Source organism: Hyperolius riggenbachi, chromosome 1 (genome assembly GCF_040937935.1).
Source record: "Hyperolius riggenbachi isolate aHypRig1 chromosome 1, aHypRig1.pri, whole genome shotgun sequence".
NCBI classification, from domain to species: Eukaryota; Metazoa; Chordata; class Amphibia; order Anura; family Hyperoliidae; genus Hyperolius; species Hyperolius riggenbachi.
In genome coordinates, this window is record NC_090646.1 from 413,481,834 (window position 1) to 413,497,372 (window position 15,539).

The 15,539-nt window shown below is 46.5% G+C and overlaps 42 non-coding genes across 42 annotated transcripts; all 42 read right to left on the bottom strand.

Annotated features, from left to right (window-relative positions):
- Positions 1 to 105: 105 nt before the first annotated feature.
- On the bottom strand, positions 106 to 178 carry TRNAT-UGU (transfer RNA threonine (anticodon UGU)). The gene has a single exon. It is a non-coding gene; the product is annotated as a tRNA-Thr (tRNA).
- Positions 179 to 282: 104 nt separating this feature from the next.
- On the bottom strand, positions 283 to 365 carry TRNAL-CAG (transfer RNA leucine (anticodon CAG)). Its single transcript has one exon. It is a non-coding gene; the product is annotated as a tRNA-Leu (tRNA).
- A 468-nt stretch (positions 366 to 833) lies between these two features.
- On the bottom strand, positions 834 to 906 carry TRNAT-UGU (transfer RNA threonine (anticodon UGU)). Its single transcript has one exon. It is a non-coding gene; the product is annotated as a tRNA-Thr (tRNA).
- Positions 907 to 1,009: 103 nt separating this feature from the next.
- TRNAL-CAG (transfer RNA leucine (anticodon CAG)) lies at positions 1,010 to 1,092 on the bottom strand. Its single transcript has one exon. It is a non-coding gene; the product is annotated as a tRNA-Leu (tRNA).
- Positions 1,093 to 1,560: 468 nt separating this feature from the next.
- On the bottom strand, positions 1,561 to 1,633 carry TRNAT-UGU (transfer RNA threonine (anticodon UGU)). Its single transcript has one exon. It is a non-coding gene; the product is annotated as a tRNA-Thr (tRNA).
- Positions 1,634 to 1,737: 104 nt separating this feature from the next.
- Positions 1,738 to 1,820, bottom strand: TRNAL-CAG (transfer RNA leucine (anticodon CAG)). The gene has a single exon. It is a non-coding gene; the product is annotated as a tRNA-Leu (tRNA).
- A 468-nt stretch (positions 1,821 to 2,288) lies between these two features.
- On the bottom strand, positions 2,289 to 2,361 carry TRNAT-UGU (transfer RNA threonine (anticodon UGU)). Its single transcript has one exon. It is a non-coding gene; the product is annotated as a tRNA-Thr (tRNA).
- Positions 2,362 to 2,465: 104 nt separating this feature from the next.
- Positions 2,466 to 2,548, bottom strand: TRNAL-CAG (transfer RNA leucine (anticodon CAG)). The gene has a single exon. It is a non-coding gene; the product is annotated as a tRNA-Leu (tRNA).
- Positions 2,549 to 3,016: 468 nt separating this feature from the next.
- Positions 3,017 to 3,089, bottom strand: TRNAT-UGU (transfer RNA threonine (anticodon UGU)). The gene has a single exon. It is a non-coding gene; the product is annotated as a tRNA-Thr (tRNA).
- Positions 3,090 to 3,193: 104 nt separating this feature from the next.
- Positions 3,194 to 3,276, bottom strand: TRNAL-CAG (transfer RNA leucine (anticodon CAG)). Its single transcript has one exon. It is a non-coding gene; the product is annotated as a tRNA-Leu (tRNA).
- A 468-nt stretch (positions 3,277 to 3,744) lies between these two features.
- TRNAT-UGU (transfer RNA threonine (anticodon UGU)) lies at positions 3,745 to 3,817 on the bottom strand. The gene has a single exon. It is a non-coding gene; the product is annotated as a tRNA-Thr (tRNA).
- Positions 3,818 to 3,922: 105 nt separating this feature from the next.
- On the bottom strand, positions 3,923 to 4,005 carry TRNAL-CAG (transfer RNA leucine (anticodon CAG)). The gene has a single exon. It is a non-coding gene; the product is annotated as a tRNA-Leu (tRNA).
- Positions 4,006 to 4,474: 469 nt separating this feature from the next.
- Positions 4,475 to 4,547, bottom strand: TRNAT-UGU (transfer RNA threonine (anticodon UGU)). Its single transcript has one exon. It is a non-coding gene; the product is annotated as a tRNA-Thr (tRNA).
- Positions 4,548 to 4,651: 104 nt separating this feature from the next.
- Positions 4,652 to 4,734, bottom strand: TRNAL-CAG (transfer RNA leucine (anticodon CAG)). The gene has a single exon. It is a non-coding gene; the product is annotated as a tRNA-Leu (tRNA).
- A 468-nt stretch (positions 4,735 to 5,202) lies between these two features.
- Positions 5,203 to 5,275, bottom strand: TRNAT-UGU (transfer RNA threonine (anticodon UGU)). The gene has a single exon. It is a non-coding gene; the product is annotated as a tRNA-Thr (tRNA).
- Positions 5,276 to 5,931: 656 nt separating this feature from the next.
- On the bottom strand, positions 5,932 to 6,004 carry TRNAT-UGU (transfer RNA threonine (anticodon UGU)). The gene has a single exon. It is a non-coding gene; the product is annotated as a tRNA-Thr (tRNA).
- A 104-nt stretch (positions 6,005 to 6,108) lies between these two features.
- On the bottom strand, positions 6,109 to 6,191 carry TRNAL-CAG (transfer RNA leucine (anticodon CAG)). Its single transcript has one exon. It is a non-coding gene; the product is annotated as a tRNA-Leu (tRNA).
- A 468-nt stretch (positions 6,192 to 6,659) lies between these two features.
- TRNAT-UGU (transfer RNA threonine (anticodon UGU)) lies at positions 6,660 to 6,732 on the bottom strand. The gene has a single exon. It is a non-coding gene; the product is annotated as a tRNA-Thr (tRNA).
- A 105-nt stretch (positions 6,733 to 6,837) lies between these two features.
- TRNAL-CAG (transfer RNA leucine (anticodon CAG)) lies at positions 6,838 to 6,920 on the bottom strand. Its single transcript has one exon. It is a non-coding gene; the product is annotated as a tRNA-Leu (tRNA).
- A 468-nt stretch (positions 6,921 to 7,388) lies between these two features.
- TRNAT-UGU (transfer RNA threonine (anticodon UGU)) lies at positions 7,389 to 7,461 on the bottom strand. Its single transcript has one exon. It is a non-coding gene; the product is annotated as a tRNA-Thr (tRNA).
- A 104-nt stretch (positions 7,462 to 7,565) lies between these two features.
- Positions 7,566 to 7,648, bottom strand: TRNAL-CAG (transfer RNA leucine (anticodon CAG)). The gene has a single exon. It is a non-coding gene; the product is annotated as a tRNA-Leu (tRNA).
- A 468-nt stretch (positions 7,649 to 8,116) lies between these two features.
- On the bottom strand, positions 8,117 to 8,189 carry TRNAT-UGU (transfer RNA threonine (anticodon UGU)). The gene has a single exon. It is a non-coding gene; the product is annotated as a tRNA-Thr (tRNA).
- Positions 8,190 to 8,293: 104 nt separating this feature from the next.
- Positions 8,294 to 8,376, bottom strand: TRNAL-CAG (transfer RNA leucine (anticodon CAG)). The gene has a single exon. It is a non-coding gene; the product is annotated as a tRNA-Leu (tRNA).
- A 468-nt stretch (positions 8,377 to 8,844) lies between these two features.
- On the bottom strand, positions 8,845 to 8,917 carry TRNAT-UGU (transfer RNA threonine (anticodon UGU)). Its single transcript has one exon. It is a non-coding gene; the product is annotated as a tRNA-Thr (tRNA).
- A 104-nt stretch (positions 8,918 to 9,021) lies between these two features.
- TRNAL-CAG (transfer RNA leucine (anticodon CAG)) lies at positions 9,022 to 9,104 on the bottom strand. The gene has a single exon. It is a non-coding gene; the product is annotated as a tRNA-Leu (tRNA).
- Positions 9,105 to 9,572: 468 nt separating this feature from the next.
- On the bottom strand, positions 9,573 to 9,645 carry TRNAT-UGU (transfer RNA threonine (anticodon UGU)). The gene has a single exon. It is a non-coding gene; the product is annotated as a tRNA-Thr (tRNA).
- A 104-nt stretch (positions 9,646 to 9,749) lies between these two features.
- On the bottom strand, positions 9,750 to 9,832 carry TRNAL-CAG (transfer RNA leucine (anticodon CAG)). The gene has a single exon. It is a non-coding gene; the product is annotated as a tRNA-Leu (tRNA).
- Positions 9,833 to 10,300: 468 nt separating this feature from the next.
- TRNAT-UGU (transfer RNA threonine (anticodon UGU)) lies at positions 10,301 to 10,373 on the bottom strand. Its single transcript has one exon. It is a non-coding gene; the product is annotated as a tRNA-Thr (tRNA).
- A 104-nt stretch (positions 10,374 to 10,477) lies between these two features.
- Positions 10,478 to 10,560, bottom strand: TRNAL-CAG (transfer RNA leucine (anticodon CAG)). The gene has a single exon. It is a non-coding gene; the product is annotated as a tRNA-Leu (tRNA).
- A 468-nt stretch (positions 10,561 to 11,028) lies between these two features.
- On the bottom strand, positions 11,029 to 11,101 carry TRNAT-UGU (transfer RNA threonine (anticodon UGU)). The gene has a single exon. It is a non-coding gene; the product is annotated as a tRNA-Thr (tRNA).
- A 104-nt stretch (positions 11,102 to 11,205) lies between these two features.
- TRNAL-CAG (transfer RNA leucine (anticodon CAG)) lies at positions 11,206 to 11,288 on the bottom strand. The gene has a single exon. It is a non-coding gene; the product is annotated as a tRNA-Leu (tRNA).
- A 468-nt stretch (positions 11,289 to 11,756) lies between these two features.
- On the bottom strand, positions 11,757 to 11,829 carry TRNAT-UGU (transfer RNA threonine (anticodon UGU)). The gene has a single exon. It is a non-coding gene; the product is annotated as a tRNA-Thr (tRNA).
- Positions 11,830 to 11,934: 105 nt separating this feature from the next.
- On the bottom strand, positions 11,935 to 12,017 carry TRNAL-CAG (transfer RNA leucine (anticodon CAG)). Its single transcript has one exon. It is a non-coding gene; the product is annotated as a tRNA-Leu (tRNA).
- Positions 12,018 to 12,485: 468 nt separating this feature from the next.
- TRNAT-UGU (transfer RNA threonine (anticodon UGU)) lies at positions 12,486 to 12,558 on the bottom strand. The gene has a single exon. It is a non-coding gene; the product is annotated as a tRNA-Thr (tRNA).
- Positions 12,559 to 12,663: 105 nt separating this feature from the next.
- On the bottom strand, positions 12,664 to 12,746 carry TRNAL-CAG (transfer RNA leucine (anticodon CAG)). Its single transcript has one exon. It is a non-coding gene; the product is annotated as a tRNA-Leu (tRNA).
- A 468-nt stretch (positions 12,747 to 13,214) lies between these two features.
- On the bottom strand, positions 13,215 to 13,287 carry TRNAT-UGU (transfer RNA threonine (anticodon UGU)). Its single transcript has one exon. It is a non-coding gene; the product is annotated as a tRNA-Thr (tRNA).
- A 104-nt stretch (positions 13,288 to 13,391) lies between these two features.
- TRNAL-CAG (transfer RNA leucine (anticodon CAG)) lies at positions 13,392 to 13,474 on the bottom strand. The gene has a single exon. It is a non-coding gene; the product is annotated as a tRNA-Leu (tRNA).
- A 469-nt stretch (positions 13,475 to 13,943) lies between these two features.
- On the bottom strand, positions 13,944 to 14,016 carry TRNAT-UGU (transfer RNA threonine (anticodon UGU)). Its single transcript has one exon. It is a non-coding gene; the product is annotated as a tRNA-Thr (tRNA).
- Positions 14,017 to 14,120: 104 nt separating this feature from the next.
- Positions 14,121 to 14,203, bottom strand: TRNAL-CAG (transfer RNA leucine (anticodon CAG)). Its single transcript has one exon. It is a non-coding gene; the product is annotated as a tRNA-Leu (tRNA).
- Positions 14,204 to 14,672: 469 nt separating this feature from the next.
- Positions 14,673 to 14,745, bottom strand: TRNAT-UGU (transfer RNA threonine (anticodon UGU)). Its single transcript has one exon. It is a non-coding gene; the product is annotated as a tRNA-Thr (tRNA).
- A 106-nt stretch (positions 14,746 to 14,851) lies between these two features.
- Positions 14,852 to 14,934, bottom strand: TRNAL-CAG (transfer RNA leucine (anticodon CAG)). Its single transcript has one exon. It is a non-coding gene; the product is annotated as a tRNA-Leu (tRNA).
- Positions 14,935 to 15,402: 468 nt separating this feature from the next.
- On the bottom strand, positions 15,403 to 15,475 carry TRNAT-UGU (transfer RNA threonine (anticodon UGU)). The gene has a single exon. It is a non-coding gene; the product is annotated as a tRNA-Thr (tRNA).
- Positions 15,476 to 15,539: the final 64 nt, after the last annotated feature.

A 15,539-nucleotide genomic window follows, 5' to 3' on the forward strand; every position in this document is an offset into this window, starting at 1 on the left:
ATGTAAGGGGAGTTGACCTAGAGGCAGTGGCGGTTTTTGATAAGACAGCTGGTGAAAGAAAATAGGTTGTCAGGAAAGAAAGATACAGCGCATGAAATAATGCTTAGGCCCTAGTGAGATTTGAACTCACGACCCCTGGTTTACAAGACCAGTGCTCTAACCCCTGAGCTATAGAGCCACAGTGCTCTGTTGTGTAAATGTGTTAAAAAAAAAAAAAAAAAAAACGTTCTTGGCTGTGAAAGACTAGCAGGTAGGGGAACCGTGAAAAAACCATGCAAACGCTGTCAGAAGTGGGATTTGAACCCACGCCTCCAGGGGAGACTGCGACCTGAACGCAGCGCCTTAGACCGCTCGGCCATCCTGACACGGAGGTGCATTGTGCCACCGGAAAGTAGGGTGGTTGAGAGAGCTGAATTGTGGTCTTCTACGAAGCCTTCAATCAAGACATGTGAATGGCACCTAGCCCTTGAGGGCAGAAGTAAGGCAGCCTCCAGCTCTAGAATCATAGCTACCGTTATTAGGCCAACCCATGAATGGTGGCATAAGCACCAGTCTTGGCTTCTTGGCCATCCAGAAGAACGGAATACGGCCGCTCTCTTTTTAGGAAGAGAATGTTATGAATGTGGTCTAAGTCTTCTTGGAGCCAGTAAGGTTTTTTTTTTTTTTTTTGCTCAAAGTGGGGTCAATGTTGTGAACCTTGACCAGGGTTGAATGTAATGTGATCTTTCATGTAAGGGGAGTTGACCTAGAGGCAGTGGCGGTTTTTGATAAGACAGCTGGTGAAAGAAAATAGGTTGTCAGGAAAGAAAGATACAGCGCATGAAATAATGCTTAGGCCCTAGTGAGATTTGAACTCACGACCCCTGGTTTACAAGACCAGTGCTCTAACCCCTGAGCTATAGAGCCACAGTGCTCTGTTGTGTAAATGTGTTAAAAAAAAAAAAAAAAAAACGTTCTTGGCTGTGAAAGACTAGCAGGTAGGGGAACCGTGAAAAAACCATGCAAACGCTGTCAGAAGTGGGATTTGAACCCACGCCTCCAGGGGAGACTGCGACCTGAACGCAGCGCCTTAGACCGCTCGGCCATCCTGACACGGAGGTGCATTGTGCCACCGGAAAGTAGGGTGGTTGAGAGAGCTGAATTGTGGTCTTCTACGAAGCCTTCAATCAAGACATGTGAATGGCACCTAGCCCTTGAGGGCAGAAGTAAGGCAGCCTCCAGCTCTAGAATCATAGCTACCGTTATTAGGCCAACCCATGAATGGTGGCATAAGCACCAGTCTTGGCTTCTTGGCCATCCAGAAGAACGGAATACGGCCGCTCTCTTTTTAGGAAGAGAATGTTATGAATGTGGTCTAAGTCTTCTTGGAGCCAGTAAGGTTTTTTTTTTTTTTTTTGCTCAAAGTGGGGTCAATGTTGTGAACCTTGACCAGGGTTGAATGTAATGTGATCTTTCATGTAAGGGGAGTTGACCTAGAGGCAGTGGCGGTTTTTGATAAGACAGCTGGTGAAAGAAAAAAGGTTGTCAGGAAAGAAAGATACAGCGCATGAAATAATGCTTAGGCCCTAGTGAGATTTGAACTCACGACCCCTGGTTTACAAGACCAGTGCTCTAACCCCTGAGCTATAGAGCCACAGTGCTCTGTTGTGTAAATGTGTTAAAAAAAAAAAAAAAAAAAACGTTCTTGGCTGTGAAAGACTAGCAGGTAGGGGAACCGTGAAAAAACCATGCAAACGCTGTCAGAAGTGGGATTTGAACCCACGCCTCCAGGGGAGACTGCGACCTGAACGCAGCGCCTTAGACCGCTCGGCCATCCTGACACGGAGGTGCATTGTGCCACCGGAAAGTAGGGTGGTTGAGAGAGCTGAATTGTGGTCTTCTACGAAGCCTTCAATCAAGACATGTGAATGGCACCTAGCCCTTGAGGGCAGAAGTAAGGCAGCCTCCAGCTCTAGAATCATAGCTACCGTTATTAGGCCAACCCATGAATGGTGGCATAAGCACCAGTCTTGGCTTCTTGGCCATCCAGAAGAACGGAATACGGCCGCTCTCTTTTTAGGAAGAGAATGTTATGAATGTGGTCTAAGTCTTCTTGGAGCCAGTAAGGTTTTTTTTTTTTTTTTTGCTCAAAGTGGGGTCAATGTTGTGAACCTTGACCAGGGTTGAATGTAATGTGATCTTTCATGTAAGGGGAGTTGACCTAGAGGCAGTGGCGGTTTTTGATAAGACAGCTGGTGAAAGAAAATAGGTTGTCAGGAAAGAAAGATACAGCGCATGAAATAATGCTTAGGCCCTAGTGAGATTTGAACTCACGACCCCTGGTTTACAAGACCAGTGCTCTAACCCCTGAGCTATAGAGCCACAGTGCTCTGTTGTGTAAATGTGTTAAAAAAAAAAAAAAAAAAAACGTTCTTGGCTGTGAAAGACTAGCAGGTAGGGGAACCGTGAAAAAACCATGCAAACGCTGTCAGAAGCGGGATTTGAACCCACGCCTCCAGGGGAGACTGCGACCTGAACGCAGCGCCTTAGACCGCTCGGCCATCCTGACACGGAGGTGCATTGTGCCACCGGAAAGTAGGGTGGTTGAGAGAGCTGAATTGTGGTCTTCTACGAAGCCTTCAATCAAGACATGTGAATGGCACCTAGCCCTTGAGGGCAGAAGTAAGGCAGCCTCCAGCTCTAGAATCATAGCTACCGTTATTAGGCCAACCCATGAATGGTGGCATAAGCACCAGTCTTGGCTTCTTGGCCATCCAGAAGAACGGAATACGGCCGCTCTCTTTTTAGGAAGAGAATGTTATGAATGTGGTCTAAGTCTTCTTGGAGCCAGTAAGGTTTTTTTTTTTTTTTTTGCTCAAAGTGGGGTCAATGTTGTGAACCTTGACCAGGGTTGAATGTAATGTGATCTTTCATGTAAGGGGAGTTGACCTAGAGGCAGTGGCGGTTTTTGATAAGACAGCTGGTGAAAGAAAATAGGTTGTCAGGAAAGAAAGATACAGCGCATGAAATAATGCTTAGGCCCTAGTGAGATTTGAACTCACGACCCCTGGTTTACAAGACCAGTGCTCTAACCCCTGAGCTATAGAGCCACAGTGCTCTGTTGTGTAAATGTGTTAAAAAAAAAAAAAAAAAAAACGTTCTTGGCTGTGAAAGACTAGCAGGTAGGGGAACCGTGAAAAAACCATGCAAACGCTGTCAGAAGTGGGATTTGAACCCACGCCTCCAGGGGAGACTGCGACCTGAACGCAGCGCCTTAGACCGCTCGGCCATCCTGACACGGAGGTGCATTGTGCCACCGGAAAGTAGGGTGGTTGAGAGAGCTGAATTGTGGTCTTCTACGAAGCCTTCAATCAAGACATGTGAATGGCACCTAGCCCTTGAGGGCAGAAGTAAGGCAGCCTCCAGCTCTAGAATCATAGCTACCGTTATTAGGCCAACCCATGAATGGTGGCATAAGCACCAGTCTTGGCTTCTTGGCCATCCAGAAGAACGGAATACGGCCGCTCTCTTTTTAGGAAGAGAATGTTATGAATGTGGTCTAAGTCTTCTTGGAGCCAGTAAGGTTTTTTTTTTTTTTTTTGCTCAAAGTGGGGTCAATGTTGTGAACCTTGACCAGGGTTGAATGTAATGTGATCTTTCATGTAAGGGGAGTTGACCTAGAGGCAGTGGCGGTTTTTGATAAGACAGCTGGTGAAAGAAAATAGGTTGTCAGGAAAGAAAGATACAGCGCATGAAATAATGCTTAGGCCCTAGTGAGATTTGAACTCACGACCCCTGGTTTACAAGACCAGTGCTCTAACCCCTGAGCTATAGAGCCACAGTGCTCTGTTGTGTAAATGTGTTAAAAAAAAAAAAAAAAAAAAACGTTCTTGGCTGTGAAAGACTAGCAGGTAGGGGAACCGTGAAAAAACCATGCAAACGCTGTCAGAAGCGGGATTTGAACCCACGCCTCCAGGGGAGACTGCGACCTGAACGCAGCGCCTTAGACCGCTCGGCCATCCTGACACGGAGGTGCATTGTGCCACCGGAAAGTAGGGTGGTTGAGAGAGCTGAATTGTGGTCTTCTACGAAGCCTTCAATCAAAACATGTGAATGGCACCTAGCCCTTGAGGGCAGAAGTAAGGCAGCCTCCAGCTCTAGAATCATAGCTACCGTTATTAGGCCAACCCATGAATGGTGGCATAAGCACCAGTCTTGGCTTCTTGGCCATCCAGAAGAACGGAATACGGCCGCTCTCTTTTTAGGAAGAGAATGTTATGAATGTGGTCTAAGTCTTCTTGGAGCCAGTAAGGTTTTTTTTTTTTTTTTTTGCTCAAAGTGGGGTCAATGTTGTGAACCTTGACCAGGGTTGAATGTAATGTGATCTTTCATGTAAGGGGAGTTGACCTAGAGGCAGTGGCGGTTTTTGATAAGACAGCTGGTGAAAGAAAATAGGTTGTCAGGAAAGAAAGATACAGCGCATGAAATAATGCTTAGGCCCTAGTGAGATTTGAACTCACGACCCCTGGTTTACAAGACCAGTGCTCTAACCCCTGAGCTATAGAGCCACAGTGCTCTGTTGTGTAAATGTGTTAAAAAAAAAAAAAAAAAAAACGTTCTTGGCTGTGAAAGACTAGCAGGTAGGGGAACCGTGAAAAAACCATGCAAACGCTGTCAGAAGTGGGATTTGAACCCACGCCTCCAGGGGAGACTGCGACCTGAACGCAGCGCCTTAGACCGCTCGGCCATCCTGACACGGAGGTGCATTGTGCCACCGGAAAGTAGGGTGGTTGAGAGAGCTGAATTGTGGTCTTCTACGAAGCCTTCAATCAAGACATGTGAATGGCACCTAGCCCTTGAGGGCAGAAGTAAGGCAGCCTCCAGCTCTAGAATCATAGCTACCGTTATTAGGCCAACCCATGAATGGTGGCATAAGCACCAGTCTTGGCTTCTTGGCCATCCAGAAGAACGGAATACGGCCGCTCTCTTTTTAGGAAGAGAATGTTATGAATGTGGTCTAAGTCTTCTTGGAGCCAGTAAGGTTTTTTTTTTTTTTTTTGCTCAAAGTGGGGTCAATGTTGTGAACCTTGACCAGGGTTGAATGTAATGTGATCTTTCATGTAAGGGGAGTTGACCTAGAGGCAGTGGCGGTTTTTGATAAGACAGCTGGTGAAAGAAAATAGGTTGTCAGGAAAGAAAGATACAGCGCATGAAATAATGCTTAGGCCCTAGTGAGATTTGAACTCACGACCCCTGGTTTACAAGACCAGTGCTCTAACCCCTGAGCTATAGAGCCACAGTGCTCTGTTGTGTAAATGTGTTAAAAAAAAAAAAAAAAAAAACGTTCTTGGCTGTGAAAGACTAGCAGGTAGGGGAACCGTGAAAAAACCATGCAAACGCTGTCAGAAGTGGGATTTGAACCCACGCCTCCAGGGGAGACTTCGACCTGAACGCAGCGCCTTAGACCGCTCGGCCATCCTGACACGGAGGTGCATTGTGCCACCGGAAAGTAGGGTGGTTGAGAGAGCTGAATTGTGGTCTTCTACGAAGCCTTCAATCAAGACATGTGAATGGGCACCTAGCCCTTGAGGGCAGAAGTAAGGCAGCCTCCAGCTCTAGAATCATAGCTACCGTTATTAGGCCAACCCATGAATGGTGGCATAAGCACCAGTCTTGGCTTCTTGGCCATCCAGAAGAACGGAATACGGCCGCTCTCTTTTTAGGAAGAGAATGTTATGAATGTGGTCTAAGTCTTCTTGGAGCCAGTAAGGTTTTTTTTTTTTTTTTTGCTCAAAGTGGGGTCAATGTTGTGAACCTTGACCAGGGTTGAATGTAATGTGATCTTTCATGTAAGGGGAGTTGACCTAGAGGCAGTGGCGGTTTTTGATAAGACAGCTGGTGAAAGAAAATAGGTTGTCAGGAAAGAAAGATACAGCGCATGAAATAATGCTTAGGCCCTAGTGAGATTTGAACTCACGACCCCTGGTTTACAAGACCAGTGCTCTAACCCCTGAGCTATAGAGCCACAGTGCTCTGTTGTGTAAATGTGTTAAAAAAAAAAAAAAAAAAAACGTTCTTGGCTGTGAAAGACTAGCAGGTAGGGGAACCGTGAAAAAACCATGCAAACGCTGTCAGAAGTGGGATTTGAACCCACGCCTCCAGGGGAGACTGCGACCTGAACGCAGCGCCTTAGACCGCTCGGCCATCCTGACACGGAGGTGCATTGTGCCACCGGAAAGTAGGGTGGTTGAGAGAGCTGAATTGTGGTCTTCTACGAAGCCTTCAATCAAGACATGTGAATGGCACCTAGCCCTTGAGGGCAGAAGTAAGGCAGCCTCCAGCTCTAGAATCATAGCTACCGTTATTAGGCCAACCCATGAATGGTGGCATAAGCACCAGTCTTGGCTTCTTGGCCATCCAGAAGAACGGAATACGGCCGCTCTCTTTTTAGGAAGAGAATGTTATGAATGTGGTCTAAGTCTTCTTGGAGCCAGTAAGGTTTTTTTTTTTTTTTTTGCTCAAAGTGGGGTCAATGTTGTGAACCTTGACCAGGGTTGAATGTAATGTGATCTTTCATGTAAGGGGAGTTGACCTAGAGGCAGTGGCGGTTTTTGATAAGACAGCTGGTGAAAGAAAATAGGTTGTCAGGAAAGAAAGATACAGCGCATGAAATAATGCTTAGGCCCTAGTGAGATTTGAACTCACGACCCCTGGTTTACAAGACCAGTGCTCTAACCCCTGAGCTATAGAGCCACAGTGCTCTGTTGTGTAAATGTGTTAAAAAAAAAAAAAAAAAAAAACGTTCTTGGCTGTGAAAGACTAGCAGGTAGGGGAACCGTGAAAAAACCATGCAAACGCTGTCAGAAGTGGGATTTGAACCCACGCCTCCAGGGGAGACTGCGACCTGAACGCAGCGCCTTAGACCGCTCGGCCATCCTGACACGGAGGTGCATTGTGCCACCGGAAAGTAGGGTGGTTGAGAGAGCTGAATTGTGGTCTTCTACGAAGCCTTCAATCAAGACATGTGAATGGCACCTAGCCCTTGAGGGCAGAAGTAAGGCAGCCTCCAGCTCTAGAATCATAGCTACCGTTATTAGGCCAACCCATGAATGGTGGCATAAGCACCAGTCTTGGCTTCTTGGCCATCCAGAAGAACGGAATACGGCCGCTCTCTTTTTAGGAAGAGAATGTTATGAATGTGGTCTAAGTCTTCTTGGAGCCAGTAAGGTTTTTTTTTTTTTTTTTGCTCAAAGTGGGGTCAATGTTGTGAACCTTGACCAGGGTTGAATGTAATGTGATCTTTCATGTAAGGGGAGTTGACCTAGAGGCAGTGGCGGTTTTTGATAAGACAGCTGGTGAAAGAAAATAGGTTGTCAGGAAAGAAAGATACAGCGCATGAAATAATGCTTAGGCCCTAGTGAGATTTGAACTCACGACCCCTGGTTTACAAGACCAGTGCTCTAACCCCTGAGCTATAGAGCCACAGTGCTCTGTTGTGTAAATGTGTTAAAAAAAAAAAAAAAAAAAACGTTCTTGGCTGTGAAAGACTAGCAGGTAGGGGAACCGTGAAAAAACCATGCAAACGCTGTCAGAAGTGGGATTTGAACCCACGCCTCCAGGGGAGACTGCGACCTGAACGCAGCGCCTTAGACCGCTCGGCCATCCTGACACGGAGGTGCATTGTGCCACCGGAAAGTAGGGTGGTTGAGAGAGCTGAATTGTGGTCTTCTACGAAGCCTTCAATCAAGACATGTGAATGGCACCTAGCCCTTGAGGGCAGAAGTAAGGCAGCCTCCAGCTCTAGAATCATAGCTACCGTTATTAGGCCAACCCATGAATGGTGGCATAAGCACCAGTCTTGGCTTCTTGGCCATCCAGAAGAACGGAATACGGCCGCTCTCTTTTTAGGAAGAGAATGTTATGAATGTGGTCTAAGTCTTCTTGGAGCCAGTAAGGTTTTTTTTTTTTTTTTTGCTCAAAGTGGGGTCAATGTTGTGAACCTTGACCAGGGTTGAATGTAATGTGATCTTTCATGTAAGGGGAGTTGACCTAGAGGCAGTGGCGGTTTTTGATAAGACAGCTGGTGAAAGAAAATAGGTTGTCAGGAAAGAAAGATACAGCGCATGAAATAATGCTTAGGCCCTAGTGAGATTTGAACTCACGACCCCTGGTTTACAAGACCAGTGCTCTAACCCCTGAGCTATAGAGCCACAGTGCTCTGTTGTGTAAATGTGTTAAAAAAAAAAAAAAAAAAAACGTTCTTGGCTGTGAAAGACTAGCAGGTAGGGGAACCGTGAAAAAACCATGCAAACGCTGTCAGAAGTGGGATTTGAACCCACGCCTCCAGGGGAGACTGCGACCTGAACGCAGCGCCTTAGACCGCTCGGCCATCCTGACACGGAGGTGCTTTGTGCCACCGGAAAGTAGGGTGGTTGAGAGAGCTGAATTGTGGTCTTCTACGAAGCCTTCAATCAAGACATGTGAATGGCACCTAGCCCTTGAGGGCAGAAGTAAGGCAGCCTCCAGCTCTAGAATCATAGCTACCGTTATTAGGCCAACCCATGAATGGTGGCATAAGCACCAGTCTTGGCTTCTTGGCCATCCAGAAGAACGGAATACGGCCGCTCTCTTTTTAGGAAGAGAATGTTATGAATGTGGTCTAAGTCTTCTTGGAGCCAGTAAGGTTTTTTTTTTTTTTTTTGCTCAAAGTGGGGTCAATGTTGTGAACCTTGACCAGGGTTGAATGTAATGTGATCTTTCATGTAAGGGGAGTTGACCTAGAGGCAGTGGCGGTTTTTGATAAGACAGCTGGTGAAAGAAAATAGGTTGTCAGGAAAGAAAGATACAGCGCATGAAATAATGCTTAGGCCCTAGTGAGATTTGAACTCACGACCCCTGGTTTACAAGACCAGTGCTCTAACCCCTGAGCTATAGAGCCACAGTGCTCTGTTGTGTAAATGTGTTAAAAAAAAAAAAAAAAAAAACGTTCTTGGCTGTGAAAGACTAGCAGGTAGGGGAACCGTGAAAAAACCATGCAAACGCTGTCAGAAGTGGGATTTGAACCCACGCCTCCAGGGGAGACTGCGACCTGAACGCAGCGCCTTAGACCGCTCGGCCATCCTGACACGGAGGTGCATTGTGCCACCGGAAAGTAGGGTGGTTGAGAGAGCTGAATTGTGGTCTTCTACGAAGCCTTCAATCAAGACATGTGAATGGCACCTAGCCCTTGAGGGCAGAAGTAAGGCAGCCTCCAGCTCTAGAATCATAGCTACCGTTATTAGGCCAACCCATGAATGGTGGCATAAGCACCAGTCTTGGCTTCTTGGCCATCCAGAAGAACGGAATACGGCCGCTCTCTTTTTAGGAAGAGAATGTTATGAATGTGGTCTAAGTCTTCTTGGAGCCAGTAAGGTTTTTTTTTTTTTTTTTGCTCAAAGTGGGGTCAATGTTGTGAACCTTGACCAGGGTTGAATGTAATGTGATCTTTCATGTAAGGGGAGTTGACCTAGAGGCAGTGGCGGTTTTTGATAAGACAGCTGGTGAAAGAAAATAGGTTGTCAGGAAAGAAAGATACAGCGCATGAAATAATGCTTAGGCCCTAGTGAGATTTGAACTCACGACCCCTGGTTTACAAGACCAGTGCTCTAACCCCTGAGCTATAGAGCCACAGTGCTCTGTTGTGTAAATGTGTTAAAAAAAAAAAAAAAAAAAACGTTCTTGGCTGTGAAAGACTAGCAGGTAGGGGAACCGTGAAAAAACCATGCAAACGCTGTCAGAAGTGGGATTTGAACCCACGCCTCCAGGGGAGACTGCGACCTGAACGCAGCGCCTTAGACCGCTCGGCCATCCTGACACGGAGGTGCATTGTGCCACCGGAAAGTAGGGTGGTTGAGAGAGCTGAATTGTGGTCTTCTACGAAGCCTTCAATCAAGACATGTGAATGGCACCTAGCCCTTGAGGGCAGAAGTAAGGCAGCCTCCAGCTCTAGAATCATAGCTACCGTTATTAGGCCAACCCATGAATGGTGGCATAAGCACCAGTCTTGGCTTCTTGGCCATCCAGAAGAACGGAATACGGCCGCTCTCTTTTTAGGAAGAGAATGTTATGAATGTGGTCTAAGTCTTCTTGGAGCCAGTAAGGTTTTTTTTTTTTTTTTTGCTCAAAGTGGGGTCAATGTTGTGAACCTTGACCAGGGTTGAATGTAATGTGATCTTTCATGTAAGGGGAGTTGACCTAGAGGCAGTGGCGGTTTTTGATAAGACAGCTGGTGAAAGAAAATAGGTTGTCAGGAAAGAAAGATACAGCGCATGAAATAATGCTTAGGCCCTAGTGAGATTTGAACTCACGACCCCTGGTTTACAAGACCAGTGCTCTAACCCCTGAGCTATAGAGCCACAGTGCTCTGTTGTGTAAATGTGTTAAAAAAAAAAAAAAAAAAAACGTTCTTGGCTGTGAAAGACTAGCAGGTAGGGGAACCGTGAAAAAACCATGCAAACGCTGTCAGAAGTGGGATTTGAACCCACGCCTCCAGGGGAGACTGCGACCTGAACGCAGCGCCTTAGACCGCTCGGCCATCCTGACACGGAGGTGCATTGTGCCACCGGAAAGTAGGGTGGTTGAGAGAGCTGAATTGTGGTCTTCTACGAAGCCTTCAATCAAGACATGTGAATGGCACCTAGCCCTTGAGGGCAGAAGTAAGGCAGCCTCCAGCTCTAGAATCATAGCTACCGTTATTAGGCCAACCCATGAATGGTGGCATAAGCACCAGTCTTGGCTTCTTGGCCATCCAGAAGAACGGAATACGGCCGCTCTCTTTTTAGGAAGAGAATGTTATGAATGTGGTCTAAGTCTTCTTGGAGCCAGTAAGGTTTTTTTTTTTTTTTTTGCTCAAAGTGGGGTCAATGTTGTGAACCTTGACCAGGGTTGAATGTAATGTGATCTTTCATGTAAGGGGAGTTGACCTAGAGGCAGTGGCGGTTTTTGATAAGACAGCTGGTGAAAGAAAATAGGTTGTCAGGAAAGAAAGATACAGCGCATGAAATAATGCTTAGGCCCTAGTGAGATTTGAACTCACGACCCCTGGTTTACAAGACCAGTGCTCTAACCCCTGAGCTATAGAGCCACAGTGCTCTGTTGTGTAAATGTGTTAAAAAAAAAAAAAAAAAAAACGTTCTTGGCTGTGAAAGACTAGCAGGTAGGGGAACCGTGAAAAAACCATGCAAACGCTGTCAGAAGTGGGATTTGAACCCACGCCTCCAGGGGAGACTGCGACCTGAACGCAGCGCCTTAGACCGCTCGGCCATCCTGACACGGAGGTGCATTGTGCCACCGGAAAGTAGGGTGGTTGAGAGAGCTGAATTGTGGTCTTCTACGAAGCCTTCAATCAAGACATGTGAATGGCACCTAGCCCTTGAGGGCAGAAGTAAGGCAGCCTCCAGCTCTAGAATCATAGCTACCGTTATTAGGCCAACCCATGAATGGTGGCATAAGCACCAGTCTTGGCTTCTTGGCCATCCAGAAGAACGGAATACGGCCGCTCTCTTTTTAGGAAGAGAATGTTATGAATGTGGTCTAAGTCTTCTTGGAGCCAGTAAGGTTTTTTTTTTTTTTTTTGCTCAAAGTGGGGTCAATGTTGTGAACCTTGACCAGGGTTGAATGTAATGTGATCTTTCATGTAAGGGGAGTTGACCTAGAGGCAGTGGCGGTTTTTGATAAGACAGCTGGTGAAAGAAAATAGGTTGTCAGGAAAGAAAGATACAGCGCATGAAATAATGCTTAGGCCCTAGTGAGATTTGAACTCACGACCCCTGGTTTACAAGACCAGTGCTCTAACCCCTGAGCTATAGAGCCACAGTGCTCTGTTGTGTAAATGTGTTAAAAAAAAAAAAAAAAAAAAACGTTCTTGGCTGTGAAAGACTAGCAGGTAGGGGAACCGTGAAAAAACCATGCAAACGCTGTCAGAAGTGGGATTTGAACCCACGCCTCCAGGGGAGACTGCGACCTGAACGCAGCGCCTTAGACCGCTCGGCCATCCTGACACGGAGGTGCATTGTGCCACCGGAAAGTAGGGTGGTTGAGAGAGCTGAATTGTGGTCTTCTACGAAGCCTTCAATCAAGACATGTGAATGGCACCTAGCCCTTGAGGGCAGAAGTAAGGCAGCCTCCAGCTCTAGAATCATAGCTACCGTTATTAGGCCAACCCATGAATGGTGGCATAAGCACCAGTCTTGGCTTCTTGGCCATCCAGAAGAACGGAATACGGCCGCTCTCTTTTTAGGAAGAGAATGTTATGAATGTGGTCTAAGTCTTCTTGGAGCCAGTAAGGTTTTTTTTTTTTTTTTTGCTCAAAGTGGGGTCAATGTTGTGAACCTTGACCAGGGTTGAATGTAATGTGATCTTTCATGTAAGGGGAGTTGACCTAGAGGCAGTGGCGGTTTTTGATAAGACAGCTGGTGAAAGAAAATAGGTTGTCAGGAAAGAAAGATACAGCGCATGAAATAATGCTTAGGCCCTAGTGAGATTTGAACTCACGACCCCTGGTTTACAAGACCAGTGCTCTAACCCCTGAGCTATAGAGCCACAGTGCTCTGTTGTGTAAATGTGTTAAAAAAAAAAAAAAAAAAAAACGTTCTTGGCTGTGAAAGACTAGCAGGTAGGGGAACCGTGAAAAAACCATGCAAACGCTGTCAGAAGTGGGATTTGAACCCACGCCTCCAGGGGAGACTGCGACCTGAACGCAGCGCCTTAGACCGCTCGGCCATCCTGACACGGAGGTGCATTGTGCCACCGGAAAGTAGGGTGGTTGAGAGAGCTGAATTGTGGTCTTCTACGAAGCCTTCAATCAAGACATGTGAATGGCACCTAGCCCTTGAGGGCAGAAGTAAGGCAGCCTCCAGCTCTAGAATCATAGCTACCGTTATTAGGCCAACCCATGAATGGTGGCATAAGCACCAGTCTTGGCTTCTTGGCCATCCAGAAGAACGGAATACGGCCGCTCTCTTTTTAGGAAGAGAATGTTATGAATGTGGTCTAAGTCTTCTTGGAGCCAGTAAGGTTTTTTTTTTTTTTTTTGCTCAAAGTGGGGTCAATGTTGTGAACCTTGACCAGGGTTGAATGTAATGTGATCTTTCATGTAAGGGGAGTTGACCTAGAGGCAGTGGCGGTTTTTGATAAGACAGCTGGTGAAAGAAAATAGGTTGTCAGGAAAGAAAGATACAGCGCATGAAATAATGCTTAGGCCCTAGTGAGATTTGAACTCACGACCCCTGGTTTACAAGACCAGTGCTCTAACCCCTGAGCTATAGAGCCACAGTGCTCTGTTGTGTAAATGTGTTAAAAAAAAAAAAAAAAAAAACGTTCTTGGCTGTGAAAGACTAGCAGGTAGGGGAACCGTGAAAAAACCATGCAAACGCTGTCAGAAGTGGGATTTGAACCCACGCCTCCAGGGGAGACTGCGACCTGAACGCAGCGCCTTAGACCGCTCGGCCATCCTGACACGGAGGTGCATTGTGCCACCGGAAAGTAGGGTGGTTGAGAGAGCTGAATTGTGGTCTTCTACGAAGCCTTCAATCAAGACATGTGAATGGCACCTAGCCCTTGAGGGCAGAAGTAAGGCAGCCTCCAGCTCTAGAATCATAGCTACCGTTATTAGGCCAACCCATGAATGGTGGCATAAGCACCAGTCTTGGCTTCTTGGCCATCCAGAAGAACGGAATACGGCCGCTCTCTTTTTAGGAAGAGAATGTTATGAATGTGGTCTAAGTCTTCTTGGAGCCAGTAAGGTTTTTTTTTTTTTTTTTTTCTCAAAGTGGGGTCAATGTTGTGAACCTTGACCAGGGTTGAATGTAATGTGATCTTTCATGTAAGGGGAGTTGACCTAGAGGCAGTGGCGGTTTTTGATAAGACAGCTGGTGAAAGAAAATAGGTTGTCAGGAAAGAAAGATACAGCGCATGAAATAATGCTTAGGCCCTAGTGAGATTTGAACTCACGACCCCTGGTTTACAAGACCAGTGCTCTAACCCCTGAGCTATAGAGCCACAGTGCTCTGTTGTGTAAATGTGTTAAAAAAAAAAAAAAAAAAAACGTTCTTGGCTGTGAAAGACTAGCAGGTAGGGGAACCGTGAAAAAACCATGCAAACGCTGTCAGAAGTGGGATTTGAACCCACGCCTCCAGGGGAGACTGCGACCTGAACGCAGCGCCTTAGACCGCTCGGCCATCCTGACACGGAGGTGCATTGTGCCACCGGAAAGTAGGGTGGTTGAGAGAGCTGAATTGTGGTCTTCTACGAAGCCTTCAATCAAGACATGTGAATGGCACCTAGCCCTTGAGGGCAGAAGTAAGGCAGCCTCCAGCTCTAGAATCATAGCTACCGTTATTAGGCCAACCCATGAATGGTGGCATAAGCACCAGTCTTGGCTTCTTGGCCATCCAGAAGAACGGAATACGGCCGCTCTCTTTTTAGGAAGAGAATGTTATGAATGTGGTCTAAGTCTTCTTGGAGCCAGTAAGGTTTTTTTTTTTTTTTTTTGCTCAAAGTGGGGTCAATGTTGTGAACCTTGACCAGGGTTGAATGTAATGTGATCTTTCATGTAAGGGGAGTTGACCTAGAGGCAGTGGCGGTTTTTGATAAGACAGCTGGTGAAAGAAAATAGGTTGTCAGGAAAGAAAGATACAGCGCATGAAATAATGCTTAGGCCCTAGTGAGATTTGAACTCACGACCCCTGGTTTACAAGACCAGTGCTCTAACCCCTGAGCTATAGAGCCACAGTGCTCTGTTGTGTAAATGTGTTAAAAAAAAAAAAAAAAAAAAAACGTTCTTGGCTGTGAAAGACTAGCAGGTAGGGGAACCGTGAAAAAACCATGCAAACGCTGTCAGAAGTGGGATTTGAACCCACGCCTCCAGGGGAGACTGCGACCTGAACGCAGCGCCTTAGACCGCTCGGCCATCCTGACACGGAGGTGCATTGTGCCACCGGAAAGTAGGGTGGTTGAGAGAGCTGAATTGTGGTCTTCTACGAAGCCTTCAATCAAGACATGTGAATGGCACCTAGCCCTTGAGGGCAGAAGTAAGGCAGCCTCCAGCTCTAGAATCATAGCTACCGTTATTAGGCCAACCCATGAATGGTGGCATAAGCACCAGTCTTGGCTTCTTGGCCATCCAGAAGAACGGAATACGGCCGCTCTCTTTTTAGGAAGAGAATGTTATGAATGTGGTCTAAGTCTTCTTGGAGCCAGTAAGGTTTTTTTTTTTTTTTTTGCTCAAAGTGGGGTCAATGTTGTGAACCTTGACCAGGGTTGAATGTAATGTGATCTTTCATGTAAGGGGAGTTGACCTAGAGGCAGTGGCGGTTTTTGATAAGACAGCTGGTGAAAGAAAATAGGTTGTCAGGAAAGAAAGATACAGCGCATGAAATAATGCTTAGGCCCTAGTGAGATTTGAACTCACGACCCCTGGTTTACAAGACCAGTGCTCTAACCCCTGAGCTATAGAGCCACAGTGCTCTGTTGTGTAAATGTGTTAAAAAAAAAAAAAAAAAAAACGTTCTTGGCTGTGAAAG